At 29.9% G+C, this 14077-nt stretch overlaps 1 long non-coding RNA gene across 14 annotated transcripts in view; it reads left to right on the top strand.

Moving 5' to 3' along the window:
• Positions 1-14077, top strand: part of LOC110006477 (uncharacterized) — an 82284-nt gene that overhangs the window by 19206 nt on the left and 49001 nt on the right. For 3 of the 14 annotated variants that reach the window (XR_016048277.1, XR_016048274.1, XR_016048270.1), the window contains one exon: positions 8520-8948. The exons of the other annotated variants lie outside the window; for them this stretch is intronic. This is a non-coding gene — a long non-coding RNA (uncharacterized LOC110006477). Of the gene's footprint in view, positions 1-8519; positions 8949-14077 lie in introns of those variants that run through there. 14 annotated transcript variants of the gene reach the window in all.

Below are 14077 nucleotides of genomic sequence, written 5' to 3'. Positions count from 1 at the left end.
AGTAGCACAATTTATGTATGTATTGATGTATAACAATGTTAATATATATATATATATATATATATATATATATATATATTGATGCACATAACCAAGTACGTTAGTTATCAGCTATATATATCGTTATTAGTTTGTGAAAAATACGTTGATATGTGTGTGATGTCGGTATATATACGATGTGTATATACTGATATGTGTTTGTGTAAAGTGCATATCTGTATTTATACAATGCACTAATATAAATATTTCTTTTTACTTTGATATATCAGTTTATACAATTATTAACATATATATATACTGATTTATGTGCTATACGCACACACTCACTCACACACACTCACACTCGCACTCGCACTCATACATACTCACTCATAGATATATGTACTACATATATTTGCATGTTGTGTATGGATTGATGTGTGTATATATATATGATATTTGTATATTGATATGTTTATCGGAGTTTGTATACAATTTTTTGCAGTCAGTTATGTACAATTATCAATGTATATATACATTGATATGCACATGCCCATGCACTCTTACGTGTTGATAAGTGCATTTATACTCTGTATGTGTACAATAATTCATGAATCCTATACACATATATGACCATAGAGACACTTATTAGCAGTTTATATATATATATGCAGTGTATATATATCATATATGTATATATTGATATATTTATGTGTATATGTATACACTTGCTATTAGTTATTTATATACTGATATGCTCACGCACATGTACCCTTACATATTTGGTAGTGTATATGTTAATTTCTATGTACACATACATTCATTTCTATATACACTGATATGTATAAAGGGTTTATACAGTAATTAGTGTATATTTGCATACATGCTGTTTATAAACACTTATGCTGTTTGCATAAGTGTCTATATGGTCATATATATCAGTGCATGTAAAAATGTATGTACATACTATATATACACATAACTGATATATATATATATATATATATATATACACACTATATATATCTATATATATATATACACACTATATATATATACTGCTAATAAGTATCTATATGGTCATATATATCAGTGTATATACAATGTATGCATTGGTATACTACATGCACAATATATATGCACTTAACAACGCGTGAGGGTGCATCTGTATGCATATATCCTGTGTATATATACATTAATAACACACATTTATGTGTAATATATATATATGTTATGTGTGTGTATAAGCTGATAGTAAGTGTATGTATGGTCATATACATGAATGTGTATATGAATGTATGTAATTTGGTCTATATTTATACAGTTATGCATTTTATACATACACCCATTTCAGTATATACACTTCATATATATATACAAACATCACACACACACATCAATATATTTTTTACACACTAACAAGTGTATATATAGCTGATAATTAAAGTATTGTATGGTTATATGCATCAGAATTTTTATATATATATATATATATATATATATAAATATTCACTGAAAACAATAGTATATGTTTTTATAAATCAATACATATACAAATAGTCTTAATAACTATATATATCATTGATAATAAGTATATTACATGGTCTTATACATTAGTGTACATATATACATGTGCATATCAGTGTGCCTACATGTCAGTAATGTAGATATACGTTAATAACTGTATAAATTGATAATAGGTGCTTATATGATCATATATATCATTCAGTATATATGTATCTTATATATACATGCTGTATATATCTATATAAACTGCTAATAAATGTCTCTTTGGTCATATATATTAATGTAGATAGAATGCATGTATCAGTGTACACATACAAGACATTAGTTATCTGCTATATATAAAGGGTTATTAGTGTGTAAAAAATACATTGATGTGTGTGTGATGTCTGTTTATATACGATGTGTATTTATTGATATGTATGTATAACGTGCATAATTGTCTATATACAGTGCACTAACATATACATTTTTATATACATTTATGTATATGGCTATATATACACTTACTATCATTTTATACAGTTACTAACGTATATGTATACTGATTTATATACTACTCACACACACTCAGACTCAAACTCATACACACACACACACACACACTCACTCACTCACACTCGCAGTCGCAGTTGCAGTCACACTCACACTCACACTCATACTCACACTCGCAGTCGCAGTCACACTTACACTCATACTTACAGATATATATATATTACACATATATGCGTATTGTGTATGGATTGATATATATACTACACATATATGCGTATTGTGTATGGATTGATGTGTGCATATATACGATATATATACTGATATGTTTATGCGTGTATGTATATTTTTGCTTGCAGTTTTTGTAGAAACTGATAATATGTACACTGATATTTGTATATGTACACTCATATGTACATGTATAAAGGGTTTATATATACACTAATATATAAGACCATGTATTATTATTATCAGTGATATATACAATTATTAGAACAATTTGTGTACGCATGTATAACAATATATATCATTATTTTCAGTGTATATACAGCTATTAGTGTGTAAGAAATACATTGATATGTGTGTGTGTGATGTTTGTATATATTCGATGTGTGTATACTGATGTGTATATGTGTAAAGTACATAACTATATCAATACAATGCGCTAATATATATATTTCTATATATATTGATGTATCAGTTCATACAGTATTAACGTATATGTACATTAATTTATATACTACACACTCACTCACACTTACACTCACACTCACCACTCACACTCATACACACACACATTCACACACACTCACACTCATACACACTCACAGTCACACTCATACACACTCACAGTCACACTCATACACACTCACAGATATATATACTATACATGTTTACGTGTTGTGTATGGACTGTATGTGCATATGTACGATGTGTTTATATTGATATGTTTATGCGAGTATATATACAATTGCTTGCTATCAGTTATATACAATCATCAATGTATATATACACAAATATGCCACACGCACATGCACCGTTATGCGTTGATAAGTATATATATATTATATATGTGTATACTAATACATGCATTCTATATATATTATTAATAGCATATATATATATATATATATATACAGTTTGTCTATATAAGATATGCATATACTGATATGTTTATTATGTATACACATGCTTCCTTACGCATTGATAGTGCGTACATACATTTTTATATATACTGATATATATTACTATATAGACACTTATTATCAGTTTATACAGTTATTAGCGAATATTATCAGTTTATGCCTTTATTGGCGTATACGTATACCTGAGTGTGAGTGCGTGTGTATAGTATTAAAATCAGTGTATATTTTTATACTACACACACGCACTCACACTCACACTCATACTCACATTCACACATACACACACATTCGCACTCACACACACACTCACACTCACACTCACACTCACTCACAATCACACTGATACTCACAAATATATATACTATCACCTCTAATCTGATATGCCTCGCGAAATTCCATAGTACTTTGTATAAAATTAGGCATAAAAATGGAATTCTTGTCTTGATGAATTGGGTATGCTAAATACCCAATTGTGATAATCCATGTTAATTTTTTATCTTATTTGTGCTTGTTTTTATTATTATTGTTGAGATTCATCTTCATTGAGTTTTCTTATTAACCAACAAGCCTGAAAGCAACTTATCATCTAGGCGGATCTCCTTACGTCATTCGATATTTGAGATCTTGATCTTGCTAGCTTGATTTGCTTAATGGTTCTTTCTTCTCTAGTTTAGTACTGCTCTTACTTCTTTCATGCAAATAAGGAGTGTATTTTTTAAAGCTTTACTTGTGGTTTGCAATTTTATTATATAATTTTTTCTTAACACACACTCTTGCTTCTTTCATACAAATATGGATTGAATTTTCTGAAGCTTTACTTGTGGTTTACAATTTTATTATGTATAAAAATGGCCATATATACACTTATTTTCAATTTATACATGTACTAACGTATATGTACACTGATCTATATACATTGATGTAAATGGCCATATGTACACTTATTTTCAATTTATACATGTATTAATGTATATGTACACTGATATATATATATTGATGTAAATGACAATATAAACACTTATTTTCAATTTATACATGTATTAATGTATATGTACACTAATTTATATACTACATACACACTTACACTCACATTCACACTCACAAACATAAACACAAACACAGTCACAAACATATATACTGATAGGTGTGTATATGTAAACTGCATAACTGTTTATATACACTGCACTAATATATAGTTTTTTACATACATTGATGTGTATGACCATATATACACTATTTATCAGTTTATACGGTTATGAACGTATATGTACACTGATTTATATGGCACACACACACTCACACTGACACTCATACTCACATGTACACACTCACACTAACACTCATACTCACACTCACACCGACACTCATACTCACACACAGTCACACACACACTCACTCATTCACACACTCACACTCACTCATTCACACACACTCACACTCACTCATTCACACTTACACACGTAGACACTCACATCCACACTCACACTTACACTTACACTTACATTCCCTCACTCACACCCATACTCACACTTACACTTACACTTACATTCACTCACACACACACCTCACACACACACAATCACACTAACACTCAGATATATATACTACACATATGTGCGTGTTATATATTGACTGATGTTAGTATATATATAAATTGATGCATTTAACCTTTCAATATATATTGATATATGCACTTATTATCAGTTTATACAATTATCAACGTATATGTACTTTGATTTATATACTACACACCACACACTCACACTTACACACATTCACACTCACTCACACTCACACTTACACACACACATACACATTCACACTCACACTCACACTCACACTCACTCACACTCACACTCACACTCATACTCAAATATATATACTGCACATATATGCGTGTTGTGTGTGGAGTAATGTGTGTATTTATATGATATGTATAAACTGATATGTTTATGTCTGTATGTATACAGTTGCTTTTTATCTGTTGTTATGTATAATTATCAATGTATATACACTGCTACGTACATGCACATGCATCCTTACGTTGATGTGTATATATATGCGATATGTATGTACTGATATGTTTATGCGTGTATGTTATATTTGCTTGCTATCAATTAGATACAATTATCAAAGTATATATACATTGGTATACACATCCAGGCACCTGTAGGCGTTGATAAGTACATCTATACTGTGTATGTGTACACTAATAGATGCATTCTATGGACACTGATATATATGATCATATAGATATGTATTTGCTGATTATATATATATATAGTGTATATATATGCTATGTATATACTGATATAGTTATACGTGTATGTATAAGTTGCTATCATTTTTATATACACTGATATGCGCATACATATGCATCCTTATGCATTTCATATATTTCGATTTACACTAATATGTTCATATACAATTATTAGCGTATATGTACACTGATATATATATACGCACACTCAAATACATATGTACAAATGGTTTATATATACACTAATGTATAAGACTACATATATACTTATTATCAATGATATATACAATTATTAGCACAATTGGTGTACGTATTAATGGATAGCAATATATACCATTGTGTTCAGTGTATGTATATATACTGATGCATATAACCTTTCAATACATTGGTTATCAACTATATATACAGTTTTCAGGGTGTATAAAATACATTGATATGTGTGTGTGCTTGATTAATGTATATATATGATGTGCATATCCTTATATGTGTGTAAAGTGCATGACTGTATATATACAACGCTCTAATATATACATTTCTAGTTACATTGATGTATATGACCAAATATACACGTATTATAAGTTTATAGTTATTAACGTATACGAACACTGATATATATATATACTATACACACACTTACATTGATATATATACTACACACACACGATCACACTCACACAAACTCTCACACTGACACATTCACTCACTCACACACACTCACACTCAGGTTCACACTCGCACACACACTCACATTCACACTAACGCTCACAGTTATATATATTATACATATGTGCATGTTGTGTATAGATTGATGTGTCTATATATACGATATGTATATACTGATAGGTTTATGGTTGCATATATATAGTTTGCTTGCTATCAGTTATATACAATTATCAATGTTTATATACACTGGTATGCGCATGCACAAGTGCCTTTACGTATTGATAAGTGCATATGTACTGTGTATGTATACGTTAATACATGCATTCTGTATACACTGATGTATTTAGCCATATAGGCCCTTATTATCAATTTATATATATGTAGTGTGTATATATATACGATATGTCTATATTAATACGTTTATACATGTATGTATAAACTTGCTATCAATTATTTATACACTGATATGCGCACAAATATGCACTTTTACGCATTGTTAGTACATACGTACATTTTTTTACACACTGATATATATGACCATATAGACATTTATTATCAGTTTATACGATTATTAGCGTATATGAACATTGATATATATATACGCAAACTCATATGTATATGTATAAAAGGTTTATGTATAGACTAATGTATAAGACCATGTATATACTTATTATCGGTGATATATACAATTATTAACACAATTTGTGTACATATTGATGTATAGCAATATATATCATTGCTTTCAGTGTATATATATATATATATACTGATGCATATAACTATATCACACATTAGTTATCAGCTACATACAGTTATTAGTGTATAAAAAATACATTGATGTATGTGATGTCTGTATCTATATGATGTGTATATATTGATATGTTTGTGTAAAATAAAAACTGTCTATATATAGTGCACTAATATATACATATTTATATACATTGCGGTGTATGACTATATACACATTTATTATTAGTTTATACAGTTATTAACGTATATGTATACTGATTTATATACTACAGATACACACACTCACACTCACACTCACACTCACACACTCACACTCATACTCACACTCACTCACACACTCACACTCACACTCACACTCACACTCTCACACTCACACTCACACTCACACTCACAATCACAATCACAAAAATATATGCTACACATATGTGGTGTATAGACTGATGTCTGTTTATATACGATATGTATATAGTGATATATATATGCGTGTATGTATGTTTGCTATCAGTTATATATAATTATCAATATATATATACATTGAAATACGTACGTACATGCACCCTTATGCATTGATAGTGCATACATGCATTTCTATTTATATTTATATATATGATCATACAATACATTAATTTATATAGTTATTAGCTTATATATACGCTGATATGTTTATACGCACACTCATATGCATATGTCTAGACGGTATATATTTAAACTAATGTATAAGACCATGTATATACTTATGATCTGTGATATATATAGTGATCAGCACAATTTCTATACGTATTGATGTAAAGCAATATATATCATTTTTTTCAGTATATAGAACCATATAATACATTAGTTATCTGCTATACATTAGTTATACTGATGCATATTACAATACAATACATTAGTTATCTGTTATATATACAGTTAGTAGTGTGTAAAAAATACTTTCCTGTGTGTGTGCGATGTCTGTATATATGATATGTGTATACTGATGTGTATACTGATATGTGTGTATGTGTATAGTGCATAACTGTATATAAACAATGCATTAATATATGCATTTCTATATACATTAAAGTATATAACCATATATGCACTTATTATCAATTTATACAGTTATTAACGTATATGTCCATTGATTTATATACCACACACACACACAATCGTTAAACAATCACTCACACACAAACACACACACACACTCACACTCACACTCACAGATATATATACTACACATATGTGCGTGTTATGTATGGCTTGATGTCTGTATATATATGATATATATATACTCATATGTTTATGCATATATGTACATAGTTGCTTGCTATCAGTCATATACAATTATCAATGTATATATACACTGTAATGCGCATGCACATTGATACGTACATGTATATTATCTGATGTGTATAAAATACGTGTATTAATTAGTGTATACATACATAATATATATGCACTTATCAACTCGTTAAGGTACATGTGCATACCCATATCAGTGTATATATACATTGATAATTTTATATAACTGATAGCAAGCTACTATATATGTATATATATGGTCATAAACATTAATGTATATAGAAATGTATATATTAGTACACTGTATATATATAAATATGCACTTTACACAAACACACATACGTTATATATACAAACATCACACACACGTATCAATGTAGTTTTTATTCGAGAGACCATGATGTCCAGTTTTTGGGTGCTAGATTGGGTGCATCGGTTGGACCGAGGATTATTTACCAGCGAACAGGTGGTCCTCGGGAGGGGCACTCTTTCTCCAGATATGGATACTTGGTTCTGAAAGCGGCTATATTGTGTGTATTCGAACTTTGAAAACCCTCATTAGTGCTTCTCTTTCTTCCTCATGGGTGGCCTTAAATGAAAAAGAGAGTATATATCACTGATTATCAGTTTATACAATTAATAATGTATATGTATATGGATTTATATACTACACACACACAAACACACACACACGCACACATACATATATATATATATGTATATATATATATATGCTACACATATATGCGTGTTGTGTATAGTTTGGTGTGTGTATATATACGATATGTTTATGCGTGTCTGTATACACTTGCTTGCTATCAATTATATACAATTATCAATGTAGATTTACATTGATAAGTGCCTGTACATACACCCTTACGCGTTGATAAGTGCATATATACAATGTATGTATACACTAATATATGCATTCTATACACATAGATATGTATAATCATAGAGACACTTATTAGTAGTTTATATATATATATAGTGTGTATGTATAAGATATGTATATACTGATTTGTTTATGTGTATATATAAACATTTGTTATAAGTTATATACACTGATATGTGCAGGCGCATGCTCTCTTACGCATCGTTAAGTTCAAACATATATTTCTATATACACTGATATATATGGCCATATAGATACTTATTATCAATTTGTACAGTTACTAGTGTATATATACACTGATATGTATATACGTACACTCATGGATATATATAAAGTGTTTATACATACACTAATATAAAAGACTGTATGTATATAGAATTCATGTATTAGTGTATATATATACCATATATATATATATATATATATATATATATATATATATATATATATATCAATGTGTAAAAGTGCTTGTACGTGCGCATATCAGTGTGTATATACATTGACAATTATATATAACAGATGGCAAGCAACTGTATAAGTACATGCATAAACATATAAGTATTTACAAATCGTACATATACTCACAACAGTCTATACACAACGCGCATATATGTGCAGTATATATATATATATGTATATGTATATGTGTGTGTTTGTGTAGTATATAAATCAGTGAACATATACGCTAATAACTGTATAAACTGATAATAAATATATATAGAGTCAGATACATCAATGTATATTGATATGTTTATATTAGTGTACTGTATATATACAGTTTTACAGTTTATACATACACGTGTCAGTATATACACATCATATATATACACATATCACATACACATACATAAATATCAATGTATTTTTTACATATTAATAACTGTATATATAGCTGATAATTAATCTATTATATGGTTATATGCATCAGTAGATATACTGAAAACAATAGTATGTATTGCTATCCATTAATATGTACATAAATTATGTTAGTAATTGTATTTATCACACATAATAAGTAATACATGGTATTATACATTAGTGTATAAATAAACACTTTATATATATGAACATGAGTGTGCATATATACATATCAGTGTACATATACGTTAATAACTGTATAAACTGATAATAAGTGTCTATATGGTCCTATATATCAGTGTATATAAAAATGTATGTATAAATTTATCAATACGTAATTGTGCATGTACGTGCACAAATCAGCGTATATATCACTGATTATCAATTTATACAATTCATAGCGTATATGTACATAGATTTATATTCTACACACACACACACATATATATATATACTACTACACATATATGCGTATTGTGTATGGACTGATGTATGTATATATACGATATGTTTATGCGTGTAATACGCTTGATTGTTATCAGTTATATATAATTATCAATGATATACAGTGATGTGCACACGTAAATACACCCTTACTTGTTGATAAATGCATATATATTGTGTAAGTATGTATGTATACACTAATACATGCAATTCTATACACTTACACTTACACTCACACTCACATTCACACTCACTCACATACTTACTCTCACTTGCAGTCTCACTCATGCTAACACTCTCACTCTCACTTTCACTCTCACTCTCACTCTCACTCACACTCACACTAACAATCACACACACACACACACACACACACACAAACTCTCACACACACACTCACACTCACACTTACTCACTCACACTCACACTCACACTCACACATACACACACTCACTCACACTCACACTCACACTCACACTCACACTCACATACACACACTCACTCATACTCACACTCACTCATGGACTCATACACTCACTCACATTCACTCATGGACTCACACCTACACTCACACTCACATTCACACTCACACTCACACTCACACACACGCTCACGCTCACGCTCACGCTCACGCTCACGCTCACGCTCACACTCACACACTCATGGACTCACACACTCACACTCACATTCACACTCACACTCACACTCACACTCACACTCACACTCACACTCACACACACACTCACGCTTATACACTCACACTCAACTCACACACACACACAGTCACACTCACTCACAGATATTTATACTATACATATATGCATGTTGTGAATTGGCTAATGTGTATATATATACGATATGTGTATACTGATATCTTTATGTGTGTATGTATACAGTTGCTTGCTATCAGTTATAAACCAGTATAAATGTATATATTGTGTATGTATATACCAATAAATGCATTTTATATGCACTGATATATATGACCATATAGACACTTATTAGCAGTTTATATATATATATATATATATATATATATATATATATATATATATATATATATATAGTGTGCATGTATACGATATGTATATACTGATTTGTTTATACGCGTATGTATAAACTTGCTATCAATTATATATAGAATGATATGTAGACGCACATGCACTCTTACGAATTGATAGTGCATACATACATTTCTTTATACACTGATATTTATGACCATATAGACAATTATTATCGGTTTATACAGTTGCTAGTACATATGTACACTGATATGTATATTCGTACACTCGTATGCATATGTATAAAGGGTTTATTAGTGATATATACAGTTATTAGCTCAATTTGTGTATGTATTGATGTATAGCAATGTTTACCATTGTTTTCAGTGTATTTTTATATACTAAAGCATATAACCATACAAAACATTAGTTATTAGCTCTATATATAGTTATTAGTGTGTGCAAATACATTGACATGTGTGTGTATGTATATATACTGATATGTGTGTATGTGTAAAAGGCATAACTGTATATATACAGTGCATTATATCACCATAATATGTACATTTCTATAAACATTGATGTATATGACCATATATACACTTATTATCAGTTTATACAGTCAGTAACATATATGTATACTGCTTTATATGCTGCACACACTCATATTCACACTTACACTCACATTAACACTCACACTCACACTTACTCACACTCACACTCACACTCACACTCACACTCACACTCACACTCACACTCACTCACACTCACATTTATACGCACACTCACACTCACACTCACTCACACACACTCACACTTATACACTCATACTCACACTTAGATATTTATACTATGCATATATGTGTGTTGCGTATAGACTATTGTGTGTATATATACGATATGTATATGACTATATATACAGTTATTATCAGTTTATAAATTTATTAACGTATATGTACACTGATTTGTAAACTACATACACACACACACACTCACACACACTCACACTCACACTCATACTCACAGTCACACACACATACATTGACATACTCACACTCACACTCACACTCACATTCACAGATATATATTTACTATCACTTGTAATCTGTTAAGCCTAGGCGAAATTCCAGATATATATTTACTATCACTTGTAATCTGTTAAGCCTAGGCGAAATTCCATATTACTTTGTATAGAATTCGACATAAGAATGGGTTTCTTCTCTTGATGAATTGGGTATGCTAGATACCCAATTGTGATAGTCCGTCTAAATTTTTTATCTTATTTGTACATTTTTTTATTATTATTGATGAGCTTCATCTTCGTTGAGTTTTCCTGTAAATCAACAAGCATGAAAGCAATTTGTCATCGAGGCGGATCTCTTTCCGTTATTCGATATTTGAGATCTTGATCTTGCAAGCTTGATTCGCTTAATGGTTCTTTCTTTTGTAGTATAGCACTGCTCTTGCTTCTTTCATGCAAATATGGAGTGATATATTACTGCTCTTGCTTCTTTCACACTCACACTCGCACTCACACTCACACTGACAAATATATATACTATCACCTGTAATTTGTTTAGCCTTGGCGAAATTCCTTATTACTTTGTGTAGAATTAGGCATAAGAATGGGTTTCTTCTCTTGATGAATTGGGTATGCTAAATACCTTATTGTGATAGTCCATGTAAATTTTTTATCTTATTTGTACTTGTTTTCATTATTATTGATGAGCTTCATCTTCGTTGAGTTTTCCTGTAAATCAACAAGCATGAAAGCAATTTGTCATCGAGGCGGATCTCCTTACGTTATTCGATATTTGAGATCTTGATCTTGCAAGCTTGATTTGCTTAATGGTTCTTTCTTCTGTAGTATAGCACTGCTCTTGGTTATTTCATGCAAATATGGAGTGATATATTAGTGCTCTTACTTCTTTCACACTCGCACTCACACTCACACTAACAAATATATATACTATCACCTATAATTTGATTAGCCTTGACGAAATTCCTTATTACTTTGTGTAGAATTAGGCATAAGAATGAGTTTCTTCTCTTGATGAATTGGGTATGCTAAATACCCTATTGTGATAGTCCATGTAACTTTGTTATCTTATTTGTACTTGTTTTCATTATTATTGATGAGCTTCATCTTCATTGAGTTTTCTTGTAAATGAACAAGCATGAAAGCAACTTATCATAGAGGTGGATCTCTTTACATTATTCGATATTGAGATCTTGATATTGCAAGCTTGATCTGCTTGATGGTTCTTTCTTCTCTATTATAGGACTGCTTTTGTTTCTTTCATGCAAATATGGAGTGAAATTTTTGGAGCTTTACTTGTGGTTTGCAATTTTATTAAGTATCGTTTTCTTAACACACACACTTTTGCTTCATTCATGCAAATATTTAGTGAATTTTCTAGAGCTTGACTTGTGGTTTGCAATTTTATTAACTTTTTTTTCACACACACACACATACCACACGCACATACTCGCACTCACACTCACACTCACACTCACACTCACACTCACAGTCACACTCACAGTCACACTCGCACATTAGTTATCTGCTATATATATAGTTATTAGTGTGTAAAAATAATATTGATGTGTGTGTGATGTCTGTATAGATGCGATGAGTATATATTGATATGTTTGTATGTAAAGTGCATAGTGTGTAAAATGCATAACTATATATATACAGTTATTAGTGTATTAAAATATATACGTTTCTATATACATTGTGACAATATATATATACTTATTATCAGTTTATACAATTAGT

The sequence above is a fragment of the Amborella trichopoda genome, chromosome 13, assembly GCF_054954075.1.
Source record: "Amborella trichopoda isolate Santa Cruz 75 chromosome 13, AtrichopodaSantaCruz75HAP2 v2.0, whole genome shotgun sequence".
Classification (NCBI taxonomy): Eukaryota; Viridiplantae; Streptophyta; class Magnoliopsida; order Amborellales; family Amborellaceae; genus Amborella; species Amborella trichopoda.
The sequence above is the reverse complement of the archived record's forward strand: the minus strand, read 5'-3'. Positions and strand labels throughout refer to the sequence as shown.